The sequence below is a fragment of the Meles meles genome, chromosome 6, assembly GCF_922984935.1.
Source record: "Meles meles chromosome 6, mMelMel3.1 paternal haplotype, whole genome shotgun sequence".
Taxonomy (NCBI): domain Eukaryota; kingdom Metazoa; phylum Chordata; class Mammalia; order Carnivora; family Mustelidae; genus Meles; species Meles meles.
In genome coordinates this window covers 138,049,783-138,063,020 of record NC_060071.1, presented here as the reverse complement: position 1 = coordinate 138,063,020, position 13,238 = coordinate 138,049,783, and the positions used below count along the sequence as shown (strand labels likewise).

The 13,238-nt window shown below is 48.5% G+C and overlaps 1 protein-coding gene and 1 long non-coding RNA gene across 7 annotated transcripts in view; one reads left to right on the top strand and one right to left on the bottom strand.

Annotated features, from left to right (window-relative positions):
- The window catches only part of DPF3 (double PHD fingers 3), a 268,632-nt gene that overhangs the window by 232,692 nt on the left and 22,702 nt on the right, over positions 1-13,238 (bottom strand). The gene's annotated exons all lie outside the window — the stretch shown is intronic.
- LOC123944460 lies at positions 5,148-8,436 on the top strand. The gene is made up of 3 exons (XR_006818794.1): positions 5,148-5,263; positions 5,485-5,593; positions 8,346-8,436. It is a non-coding gene; the product is annotated as an uncharacterized LOC123944460 (long non-coding RNA).

Here is a 13,238-nt window from a genome sequence, read left to right as displayed (position 1 = left end):
CACTTCTTTGAGACATGGCAGAGTCCAACTACCCTTACACAGCATTTACAAAGAGAAAGAGAGAACGATTTCTAAATGGCAAAGTGTCACAGAAAGCCACAAACTAACTTCCCCAGGGACAATCAGAGTGAGGCAAATACTCCAAGTGAAAACCATGCAATGTACAACGTTCACGGGAGGGTCTGTGCCTCCTATTCGGAGAGTCGTCCTTCTACTGTGGGCCACGAGCAGGCGACAGATATGCCCCAGAAAGGCGGCCAATGAGAGGCAGGCTCGCGCTGCGTCCGGATTGGCCAGGCCTGGCACCAGCTGGAACCGCGGCCGGCTTTGAGGACAGTAGAGAGACTTGATAGGATCCTCTCTTCAAAGCACAGAGCCAACATCAATTAATCCTCAAAAGACGCTTTCAAGGAGAACATTATCCCTTTTGAGCATGGGGAAGCTAAGAGGTGCGCCAGGTAGTTGAAGGGAGGGCAGGGGAGAAAACAGCGCTGGCTCCGAGCCCCAGATCCGGTTCTCCGGAGAGAGTCAAGTTGCAGGAGCAGAATGGACCCACAGAACTGGGGCAAAGGAGGCGACAGAGACGCTGCTGCTTTGGAGGGAAGGTTCTCCTCAAGGCTCTCACTGCTCCGTCGGAGAACAGGCTACAGGCGAAAACACAGCGGGAGACCTATGTGACCCCCAGCTCGGGAACCAAACCACAGTTCACATGATGGGACCTCTTTCAGCCTCATGACCATTAATCCATGGGAGAAGGAAAAACTGAAATCCGGATCCAATTTGTCCTACAGAGCCTGTATTTTGGTAATCCCACCCGCCCCCCCCCTTCTTGAGAAGGGGAGAAGGGGCTTGTGTGTGGAAACCAAGGGGACGCCCTGCATGGCGGGTCTTTCCATCTTAAGCGAACCCATCCACGGCTTCCTACAGCTCACACTCTAAGGGGCACCCCTGTCACTGTGGTTGGCAACAAATGTCACACATTCTCACGTTACGCATTTATTCGACCTTTAATATCTTTCTCTGAGATTCCTGGAGAAATTGTATGCCACTGATCAAATGTTATAAAAACACCCCAAGATCTCTTTTGCACACACAGGCGGTGTTACTACCTTATACACTGATCTCTATGGTCTGCCCGCACTTCATTAAAAAACTTAGATTAAATTTCGAGGCCACACACGACATGCTCTTGCCTAAAGAGAGCCCAGACGATGTGTAAATTATAGGCTGATTGGAGATTTTAAGTATTTGTCGAAAGGATTTTCCTCAAGGGTCTGAATGAGTTTTCTCTCAATTTACCATAGTCAAAGAAATAAAGGAAATTACCCTACAACTGACTTCTTTTTTTAATTCAAATACCCAACAACTATCCTAACATAGCCGTGTGTGTGTGTATGTGTGTGTGTGTGTGTGTTTTCAGAGTCATAGGAAAATATCTGGAAAGATACACCATGGGCACCTGGGTGGATCAGTGGGTTAAAGCCTCTGCCTTCAGCTCAGGTCATGGAGCCTGCTTCCTCCTCTCTCTCTGCCTGCCTCTCTGTCTACTTGTGATCTCTATGTCAAATAAATAAATAAAATCTTAAAAAAAAAAAAAAGATACACCAAAAAGTTGTCCTTAACAGTGGGGAACAAAATGGGGAGTCAAGGAAGAAATCTTGCTTTTTCTTCTTCTTTTTTTTCCCCTTCTCTTTCTTTTTTTTCTGTTCTCCTTTGTCTTGTTTTACGTCCTTTTCTTCTGTGCATTTTTTACAGTCAGCGTGTTACTTTCTAAATGTTTAAAATTATAAAACGAAAAAGTCACTCTAAGATCCTTTAGTTCTCCCCTGTGTGGCATTTTGACCTGATGCCTGTACAAAATACGTCAGTAGGTTTTGGAAATATCTCACCATCTTTTACCCAAAAAAGTTATAAACTTTCATTTCATCCAGAATGCACCAAATTCTAAGAAAGGACAATAACTTGAAACCCACCTCACAGAGGAGTCTGAAGCTGCCTCAAGCGGACATTACGTCAGAAACACAGTTCCAAGACCAGGGGAATGACTCGGGCTTCTTGACCTTACTGGCTTAAGGATAACCTGAGAAACCAGGCTGAAAAGCTCTGTCCTTCTGCATTCATGGGACACACCTCCTGTTCCAGCTCCCCTATCCCCACCAACGGTCAACACACTTGCAAAATCAGCCAATAGACTAGAATCCCTCCAAATCTGAAGATCATCTTCTTCTCTTAAAGAACAGACTTTTCAAATGACACCAACCTCTTCCATGATTTCATGTTTATTGAGAGAATATTTCCGTTGGAAGCTTGAGAAATGGAGAGCTAACCTCAAAGGACCCTTACCAGTTGCAAAGTAATTAAAAAAGAAGTAAAAAAAAAAAAAAACAAAAAAAAAACAGTGTTGGTGTGATGGCGTCAATAGGAAAACCCAGTTCATTTACAGGATGTTCACTTACAGCTGCTTTTTGCCTGAGTAAAGCTAGATAGAGCTGTTATCAGCCAATCAGTGACTGGGGATTTGAAGTGAAGGAAAATGCATGTTCTGGGTCTCTCGGACCGCACGATCAAACTGGCAATTCCAGCCCGACCCTGAAATCAAAGCTCGCTGACGGTCACAGAAGTCCTGCCACTAATCAGTTCCCGTTCACACTCCACTCCTCACAATCCTTAAAGTCACCAGCGGGAACCCGAATTTGCAATGAACCAGGATGCGTTCCTTCTGGGGTATGGATGTCCTCGCAATTCCACTTTTCCTTCTCCTTTCCGAGACTCGCTTAGAAAAGAGGGAAGCAGGCTAAGAAAACCCTCCTCTTTAATATTAATAAGAATTGTGCAGTCTCCGGATGATCAGAGCCCAGGCTACACAGGACTTGAAAGAACCACTGCGACTTTGATATGGAATATGAAAAAGTGACAGGCGGGAGGGGCGGGGACACCAAACTGGGAGACCCCGGGCCCAGCTTCTGCCAGCTCCATACCGACTCGCCAGTGACGGCCGCTCTGACTTACGAAGGGAAGACGATGTATCTTTACTTCTCCACATTTTCATCTGTGAGATGAATGAAGTGAACTTCCAATGGTTTATCTGACATGACCAAAAATGATAATAATAGCGCGAATGCCGGAAGTAGGAAATGAGCCCACCCATTGCCTCCTTTCTAAAGAGATTTCCCACACGTCATCTCCTCATCACCCCTGGTGAAACAACAGATCCTTATTATTAGCCCTGTTTTACAGGAGAAGCAACTGAGGCACAGTCTGGGGAGTTGACCAAGGCAGCGTGGTTTGTAGAAAAAGCACACGTTCAACACGTTGAAATGCATTCCAGTGATACTGGCCTGTAGGAGGACCTTTCTAGGGGGTGACTGCAGGACTTGACCACCTAGGAGACACAAAACTCAGGCCTCCTCCAGATCAGCCTAGAACCTTCTCCTCGGGCTCGTCCTGCTTCTACATAGCTTAGCTCACAGGGAGCCTTGGATCTAAGATACTCTCAGAGTCCCGCTGGCCAAGGCGTAGGTGGGGAAGGCAAGTGTCCCAAATGTCCACGTGGTCCAGAGCACACATGTGCCACCCCAAGTCCCTGGCCGAAGAGAGAAGACAGCACCAAGGACTGAGCACCAAGGACTGAGCCCCTGGGTGCTATTGGCAGGGACTTCATACCTCAGGAGGTTTTAATGGTTGTTAAGACATGAGTGATCAGCAGGAAAACCACGATACCTGTCCTCAGGTGTAATTTCTGTTCTTGGGCAGGGAATGTCGGGTAACTTATGTTCTAGAATCTAGATCACCCGCTGCTCTCCAAGAGCTGGGTGAGTTGAAATGAAAGACAGAAACAAGTGTGTCATGAGTGTCTTCTAAGGCCTGGCCTGTCCTCTGGGTCCTCACATAGCTCCTCTCGACGTGATGGCTTCAGGCATGGCAAGGCTCCTCCTAACGTTCTCCACCTACGCGTGGGGAGAGGATGTCTACGCTTCCTCCAACCCCGACACATCACCAGTGACCACCACACCCCCATTCCACTACTCAGATTCTCTTCTTAGCTCTCTGGCCCCACAAAACCCTTCCCCACTGGACTCCCCCTCTCTGAGGCAGAAGGAGAGCATCTTTCCCTCTTCTCTTATCACTCCTGTTACAGCCATCAGAACACACACACACGCACACGCGCACACGCACATCCCAGAACACCTGCAATTTACCCAGGAATCCATGAGGCAACCTCTGGAGAGCCAAGAGGGCTGAAGAAAGAGGAAGAAGAAGGTCACAGTGGCGACCTGGCACTTCCAGCCTGCTTTGTGAAGGCCCCCAAACTCGGCAGGTGGCTAGGGAGGAAAGCTGCATTTGAGAAATGCAGGGAGCTGGGGCAGACCCACGTGGAGCCTGGATCCTACACGCCAGGGGATCATATTCTTAAAAGAGCACACATTTGGCCGGGGAAGAAGAGACAAGGCCTAGGCTTAAAAGCATAGCTGTTTTCTCCCCTACCTGCCTGCCCCCTTTTTCCCAGCCGTGACTTAGAGCAAATGGTTAAGCCAACCCCAACCCAGAAGTGTGAATAACATATGCAACCCACTCGCAGGCCTCCCACATGGGGGGGAGGGGCACCCCGGGCCACACAGATGGCCCTCGCAGTGCACAGGCCACAGCCCTGCTGTCAGGGGCTGACATTTCAGAGCAGCCTCCATGCCTCCCAGGAACCACGCAAGAGAAAGTGGGGCTCCCCAAGAGAGGTAGGAAATGTGGGGTGAAGACTTATGAGTGGACGGGGAAGTGCCAGCCATCCTGGGGCTGACACCAGCCGTCGGAGTGATTTGTTGGCCCTTTTTTTTCAGGAGTTCATTTGCTTCCAGCAGATTCCATTAGTGACCTGACAGACCCAGGGCCTGGAGGAGGGCCCTGGAAGGGCTGCTAACTCAGCAGACCGGAGGCCAGACATCTTGCACCCAGCCCTTTGCCCAGGATTTCTATTTGAAGAGCTTAGAATAATTATTTGCAAAGCTCTCGTTAAGGCAGCATGCTGAACTACGTATAGACAGAAGACACATGAACCTTGACCCCTAAACATAGACGGCCAGCCAGAAGCTGACGCAATCCAGGAAAAGGATTCCCACACGCAGTAATCTTTTCTTCCCAGTGGCAGGAATAAAGCAAAAGTCAAAGTTATAAACTGGGTTACCTCTGAACCTGAGTGGAGGCGGAGGGAAGAGGGGGAGGGTTACACTTCCTTTGAGTTCCAGCTGACATTTCCAGTGGGATAAGAACGGTACTATAAGGGGCACCCGGGTGGCTCAGTTATTAAGCATCTGCCTTCGGCTCAGATCGTGATCCCAGCCTTGCTGCACAGGAAGCCTGCTTCTCCCTGTCCCACTCCCCCTACTTGTGTTCCCTCTCTCACTGTCTCTGTCAGATAAATAAGTAAAATCTTAAAAAAAAAAAAAAAAAAAGAACGGGACTACAACTACCGCTGCTGCTGTTCCTACACAGAACGGTAACGATCATGGTCAACGTTGATGGGGCTCCTGCTACAGGCGAGGAACCGTGCCCGAAGCTTCCCAAGCATTATCTCATTGACTCTTCACGCCAGCCCTCTGAGGTAGGTACGAGGTGCCGGTAAGAGACGTCACACGGGGGGCATGTGGGTGGCTCAGTTGGTTAAGTGATTGCCTTAGGCTCAGGTCATGATCCTGGAGTCCCAGGATCGAGTCCCGCATCCAGCTCCCAGCTCCGTGGGGAGTCTGCTTCTCCCTCTGACCTTCTCCCTTCTCATTCTCATTCTCTCTCTCTCTCAAATAAATAAATAAAATCTTTAGGGAAAAAAAAGAGAGAGAGAGAGACGTCACACCGCTGCTAAGTCATGGGGCAAGATTCAGAGCAGAATCAAGCCCAGGGGTGTGTAAGCACCACACGGCCACAAGGCTCCATCCCAGGCCAAAGGAAGAGTGAGGACCCAGGGCTCCCCGCCCCACCTGTGGCCTCCCTACCTGTCGGATCTCAGCAGGTGATTTCACCTCGCGGGCCCTCTGATTTCACAAGATGGCTGAGTGATTTCTAAAGCGCCTCTTCCATTCAAACCACTGGAATGGACCACTGGGTGCCAAGCTCGATGATGGGGGAGGCGGGTGTCTAAACACCAGTGAGGCACAGCCCGGCCCTGCAGGGCTCTGCAGTCCAGCCCTGCCTTATGCAAAAGCCTTAGGTGCCCTTTCAGCTCTAAAAGAACTCTTAGCAGGTCACCCCGGGGGCTCAGCGGGTTGAGCAACCAGCTCTTGGTTTCAGCTCAGTTCGTGATCACAGGGTCCTGAGATCGAGCCCCGCATTGGGCTCTGTGCTTAATGTGAAGCCTGCTTGAGATTGCCCAACTCCCTTCTCCCTCTGGCTCTGCTCCTCCCCCTGCTCACGTGTTCTCTTTCTCTCCCAAATAAATAAAATCTTTAATACTTAGCATTTTTTAAATAAATATTAAAGTATTTTTGACAGTGTCTATAGCCATCTTCTGTTTATTCTCCTAAGTGAACGTACGCATGGAGAGAGAGCTCAAATGAAGTCCGTCTAACGGGTTTGCTCCCGCTTTGGCTCTCAACTTTTTACTTTTTTGTGTTACTTGAATTTTTAGTAACAAATACATATTTCCAAAAAAAAAAAAAAAATACATATTTCCATAAAACCAATGAAGTCATTTTTCAAATACTGCTAGAACTATAACATATATGTGTGTTTGTGAATATATGTGTATGTATATATATGTATATGTAAGTGGGTATGTATACAGACAAGTATTTCATCACTAACTGGATATTTCATAATATTAAGAAATTATTATTGACTTGGATGACTAAAAGAATCCTTATTTTGGGGTGTCTGGGTGACTCAGTCAGTTAAGCATCTGCCTTCAGCTCAGGTCATGATCCCAGGGTTCTGGAATCGAGTCCTACATGGGGCTCCTTGCTCAGGGGGGGACCCTGCTTCTCCCTCAGCCTGCCGCTCCCCCTGCTTGTGCTCTCTCTCTCTCTCTGACAAATAAATAAAATCTTTTAAAAAAGAAAAGAATCCTGATTTTTACAGATACATACTAAAGTTTTTACAGATAAAATAAATGCTATCTGGGATTTATTTCAAAATAATCCCTGGTGTGGGAGGGTGAGGGTATGTCCCAAAGGCTAAACTAAATCCCCCAGCTGGCAACCTCTTTTGCCTGAGCGTTTTACCATCTTTGGCTAACTCTGCCTTTGACGATCGCAGTTTAACTTCATCTGTCCTCTGTGGCTTCCTTCCATCCACACCATTCCCCCAAACCTTCTGGAATCATCCACCATGTCTGTTGGTATATTCTGGTGCCCGGGCCACTCTATCTGAACTTACCCTTGCCCAGGGGCCAGAGGGTATGGGCCTGAGCAATACTCCCACGCACCTCTGTTCAAAGTCAGCTGGTCTCAGACTCTGTTTGCTCTAGAGACAGAACAGCTTGACCGGTGGGGGATGGGCGGCGCGTCTCATTTATTCATTCAACAAATACTTGTCAATCACCTACGTTGCACCAGGCACTGAGTCACCTGCTGGGGATCAGTGGTGAACAAGACAAAACTGTCACCTTTGCATAGTTCTCATGCTAGACGAGGAGCTACTCTAGATGTCATCTCCCCAACCCTCCAAGACTTAGTTCAGGGTCAGGGATCTCTTCCCCAAGACATCCCCAACCTGGGATCTTGTCCAAAATAAGGAGAGGCATGAACGGATGCCAAGAGAGAGAATACCACCCAACTCCTTACCCTAGTCCAATTCCCAGTTCATGGGACACAAAGACCAAAATGATGAAGACCACCACCGCCGGGTCAGTAAATGGTGGCAGACAATAGGGCAACTGGGCCAGAATGTTCCAGGCCCACGGGTGTCATATTCCTAACAGAATTCTTTTGTCACTTCCACAAAAATTTCTCATCCATTTTTGAGGCTCAACTAAGTAAAACTTTAAGGGCATGCATGGTTATAGCAGTTTTTTAAAAACAAAACTTCCCTGCCGGGGATGACTTATCTAATCTCTATCACCACGGGCCTCCTATGTAAGTGCTTGGTCATGGAAAAGCGTTTAGGCTTGTTCAGCGCTCACTTCTACCTGCACATGGTCACAAGGACTTCCAAATCAAATTTCTCAGCAAAAAAAGTTCCATTTGGAAAAGCACAAACATTTTCAAATTTTCTGGCTTTATCACAAGAATAGAAATAGAGTGTCGTGAGTAAAGGTTTTAATTTACTCATCGAGATACAGGGTCTATTCTCATATTTGTTGTGGATTTGCCATTGTCCTAATAAAAATGTAGGCTTTGCACACCTTTCTCCATTGCCTATAGGCTCCAAGAGGCAAGACTCATTTCAGTCCTTGCGTGATGAAGTCCTGTGTTACATCCTCAGCACCTACCACAATGTGTGGCCTATAGTTGACGCTAGTAAGTATTTCTTGAATTGAGTCCCATATGCTTTTTTAACTGATTTTTTTAAATTTTAAGTTCAGTGACACATGTCTACAGATAATTCCCTGTGCCCTTGGATCGACCAGTTTGCCATCCATGTCCCAGTAAGACCCACTGAAATGTTTCCTAATCTTCTCCCTGGGTGGAGGTCCAACAAAGGCAGGCCCAGTAATGCCCCAGCCTACTGGACATTTCCACCTAGATGTCAAATCACCATCTCAAGCCCACCAAGGGCAGAGCTGAGCCCACACAACCACTACCCCCATGGTCCTCATCATCTTAACAATCCAACTCTTCTGCTTGTTTGAGCCGAAAACCTTGGGGTCACCCATGATGTCTCTCTTGTCAGACCCCACTTGCAATTCCTTTGCAAATTCTGTCATCCCTATGTATGAAATGTATTCAAAATCCAGCCACTTCTCACAACCTTTACAATTTCCACCCTGCTCCCCCCACTGCCTCCTTCCTGGTCTCCCTATTTGGCCCCTGCTTTCCTCCATAAACTCTCAACTCAGCAGCCAGGGAGACCCTGTAAAAAATCTTCTAGTGGGTTCCCAGTGACAAAGATAAGCTAAAGTTCTCCTACTATTCTCCCTCTCTTCCACCCTGCTCCAGCCACATGGGCCTTCTTGCCACTCTTCAAAACATCAGCCATGCTTCTACCTCAGGACCTTGGCACTTGCTGTTCTCTCTGCCTTGAATGTGCTTCTCCCAGGTGACTCTCAAATGACACTTTTCAGGGAGGTCATCCATGGCCACCTTATTTTAAAGTGTCCTCCCCCAACACTCCCTGTCTCAACTCCCTGCTTTCGTTGCCCTCATACATTATTACCATCTCATTTATTTATTTACTTAGGCCATCTTCTGTCTGCCCCACTAGAACATAAGCTCCAGGAAGGCAAGGATTTCACCCATTTTGTTCACCGCTTTATGTCCAACACCCAGAATAGTGGCAGGTGCTCCATAAATACTTGAATTAACAAAATAATCTCAGGACACCTGGAAATATTCTCATTTCTCCATCATGGAGGGAAGATCACAGAATCCTCTGAAAGACATATGATTCAGTTCATAGCAAAAAAAAAAAAAAATCAGGCCTTTCTCCAACAAATATGATCTAATGCATTTCAAGAGGGAAGGGAATCTCATTTCGTCTTTACTCCCCCGACCCTTCCCGAGTCAGGGCCCACCTGCCCCCTTCTCAGCCCAAAGCTGGCAAGCATCTGTTTGGAAGGCGCCAGAGAAGGTGTAGGTGCCACGAGACCCAAAGGCAGTTACCACCCACAAATCTGAGGGGAAGAGAAATGACCGAGAAGGAAAAGAGAAATTAGCGCATAGATGAGAAACACATGTTTAAAAATCCCAACCCAGGCCATGAGTCAGCTGAGTGAAGCTGGCACCAGAGTGACAAATCAATTTCATGACCCTGTTGCTCTCATTAGGAACTGCAGGACTCAAAAAAAGGGGGTGGGGGGAATAATACATAGAAGAAGAGCATGTGTGTCTGCCCACATGTCTATACAGAGTAATAAAATGGGTTGGTAATAAAATGGATTGTTTTCCAACGAAGTTTGCAAGGGATGTACATTAAACCACCTACTGTGTGCCTCACACAGGGCAAAGGGCTGGAGGTGGGTCCTTCTTTTTTTTTTTTTTTTTAATTGGCAGACGGAGATCACAAGTAGGCAGAGAAGCAGGCAGAGAGAAAGAGAGGAGGAAGCAGGCTCCCCGCTGAGCAGAGAGCCCAATGCGGGGCTCAATCCCAGGACCCTGAGATCATGACCTGAGCCAAAGGCAGAGGCTTTAACCCACCGAACCACCCCGGCGCCCCTGGAGGTGGTTCCTTCTTGTGAAGAGCTCAGCGGAGGGGACTGGTGCAGACAAGCCCACCAGAGGCCCACGCTGCGTAGCCCACGCTGCGTGCTCTGCTAGCAGGAACAAAGCACAATGGCTCTGCCGAGGGAGGCTCAGACCCTGAAGGGTGAGTGGAAACTGGAGAGGATCACCGGGTGGAGGCGTGGGGGTCAGAGGGGAAGTCCTAGCAGAGAATGCCAGAGAAGCGAAGGCTGGGAGGTGGGAAGTCCATAGTCCAGCATGATTTGAGCTGAGTCCACGGACCCATGGGAAGGGGCTGAATTGTGAATGTCAGGCTAGGATGTGTGGCAGCCTCCTCTGAGGGGTGTCCCCAGTCCCTCTACGCAGAACAGATTCTTCCCCTCCTTTGTATCCCACCACGCCCCCTATGCACTCCTCAAAGCCCACTTCCAGCCCAGGGCATCAGCACAGGGCGTGGACTGTTCCCTCTGCTTCGAATGCCTTTCCTTTCCCCCAGACGCCTGCGAGTGCCAGTCCCTCCAGTTCTGCAGGTCTCTGCTCGACTGTCACCTTCTCCGGGAAGCCGTCTCTGAACAAGCCTGCAAGCGGGCAAATCCACGCACGTATACCCCTCGCTTCACTATTCTCTCCATAGCATTTATACCTGTGCATTTTCCAGTAGAATATGAGTTCCACAAAGGTAAGGACTTTGTTTTATTGACTGCTATGCCCCCAACACCCACACAGTGTATGGCACATAGTGGGAGCTCAATAAATATTTGATGAATGAATCGAAGCCCCTGTAACACTTGAATGATTTTGGCTATTTATATCTGCCCCCACCTACAAGATTGAAAGTTGGTATGAAGCAAAGATTGTGCTCTCAGTTCTCCATCCCAGCACCTCACACAGAGCTGCGCAGGTTGGTACTCAGTAAATAGCGGATGGATGGATGATGGATGGATAGATGGGTGGATGGATGGATGGATGGATGGATGGGTGGGTAGATGGATAGATGGATAGATGGATGGATGTGGCAGATGGGTGGATGGATGGGTGGACGAACGGATGGATGGGGGTGGCTAGGTGGGTGGGTGGATGGGTGAATGGGTGGATGGGTGGATGGAGGTGTGGGTGGATGGATGGATGGATGGGTGGATGGATGGATGGATGGGGGTGGCTAGGTGGGTGGGTGGATGGGTGAATGGGTGGGTGGGTGGATGGATGGATGGATGGGTGGACGGATGGATGGATGGGGATGGCTAGGTGGGTGGGTGGATGGGTGAATGGGTGGGTGGGTGGATGGAGGTATGGGTGGATGGATGGATGGGTGGATGGATGGGGTGGCTAGGTATGTGGATGTGTGGAAGGATGGGTGGATGGGGGGTGGCTATGTGAGTGGGTGGATGGATGGATGCACGGATGGGTGGATGGGTAGATGGATGGATTCTATAATCATTAGGAGCCAATGACAGTATAAAGAAACTGAACTATGCAAAACTCCCTGTGACTAGGGATAGCCTGACATGGGAGAAACTGCAGCTGAGAAGTCAGTTTGGAAGCTCCTGCCAGTGTCCCTATGAGCACTAGTGTTGCCTGTGTAAACGGAGGAGGAGACAGAGTCCAGGGACATTGCCAAGGTTAAGTCAACAGAACTCAGGGACCAGGTGTATGTGGGGGTGAAAAGAGAGAGGAGCCAAAGATGACCCTGAGATTTTTGCTTAATAATATTGAGCCCCAAGAGGAATTAGCAGCTTTAGGGAAAGAAGAAGAATTCATTTAGGATATAAGTTTGAAGGGGGACAACCAGGAGAAATGGAGTGGGCAATAGGACAGTCAGGAAGAGAGAAGATCGAATTGTAAGCACTGGCTGAAGCCATGGGAATTTACCCATTCATTTCTATTTTCAGCACCTTCCACGTCCCAAGCACTTAGTATGTACTAGGAGCTATGGATATTGCGGTGCCCAACACAGGCAAGCCCTGTGCTCTCGCAGAACTTACATCTCAAGGGGAACAGCAGGCTAAAAACAGGTGAAGAGCAGATATGTCATTTCGAATGGTGGTCTGCACTATGAAAAAAATTATACCAGGGTAATACACCAGGGCAACTGTTGCCTCAAGTGTGAAGGTCAGGGGAGGCCCCTCTGAAGAGTGGCTTTTGCCACAGTGAGGTGGAGGGCAGGAATGACAAGGAAGTTCCTTGCTTCGTGCCTTTGATTTTCCTACACAAGTCTGTGGTGCAATCATCTGCTCAGAGCGAGAGGATGGCATGGGTTTTCAGTCAATGGAAAATCCTGGAACAAGTGCCGCAGGGGAGAAATGAAAAAGGCTCAGGAAAGAGGTTATGGTTGGGTACTGAGGACCTAGCTGAGGGCCAAAACCGTAAATGTGTAAGGAAGCCTATCGATGAGGACCATACACATATTTTACAAAAATTATATATCGATGAAGCTTTATGTCCCTGCAGCTTTATTGAAACCAGCATTAATGCCCTAGGAGTGATCTGGAATCTCTACCCCAACTTGGTGCGAGATGGGTTTGCTGGAGTGTTTATTTGATTTTAATCAAGTTTGATGGACTGTGAGGGTTTTCATTACTTGGTTTGACCAGGCACATTCCCTCCGCCGCCACCCCTCCCCCACTCCCCCCAGAGTCCAGTCCCTTCCGTCTGTGTTCCTGATACAGCCTCCCCACTCAAGCCCTCCCGCAAATTAATTGCCCTCAATGTCCATCTTGCCACATCTTAAAGATCTCCCCAGCACCTACAGGATCAGCGCCAAGGTTTTCACACCGATGCTTATAACCGGGGACTTCATCACTGGTCCAACCTCCCCTCTCCCAACTACCCAGTCTGGCTGCCCTTCCTTTTTGAACCCAACCCTGTTTGAGCGAACAGACCCAGGTCTGTGCCTCAGCATCCTGGGCAAGTTGCTTCAACTCTGGAGAGTTTTCTCCT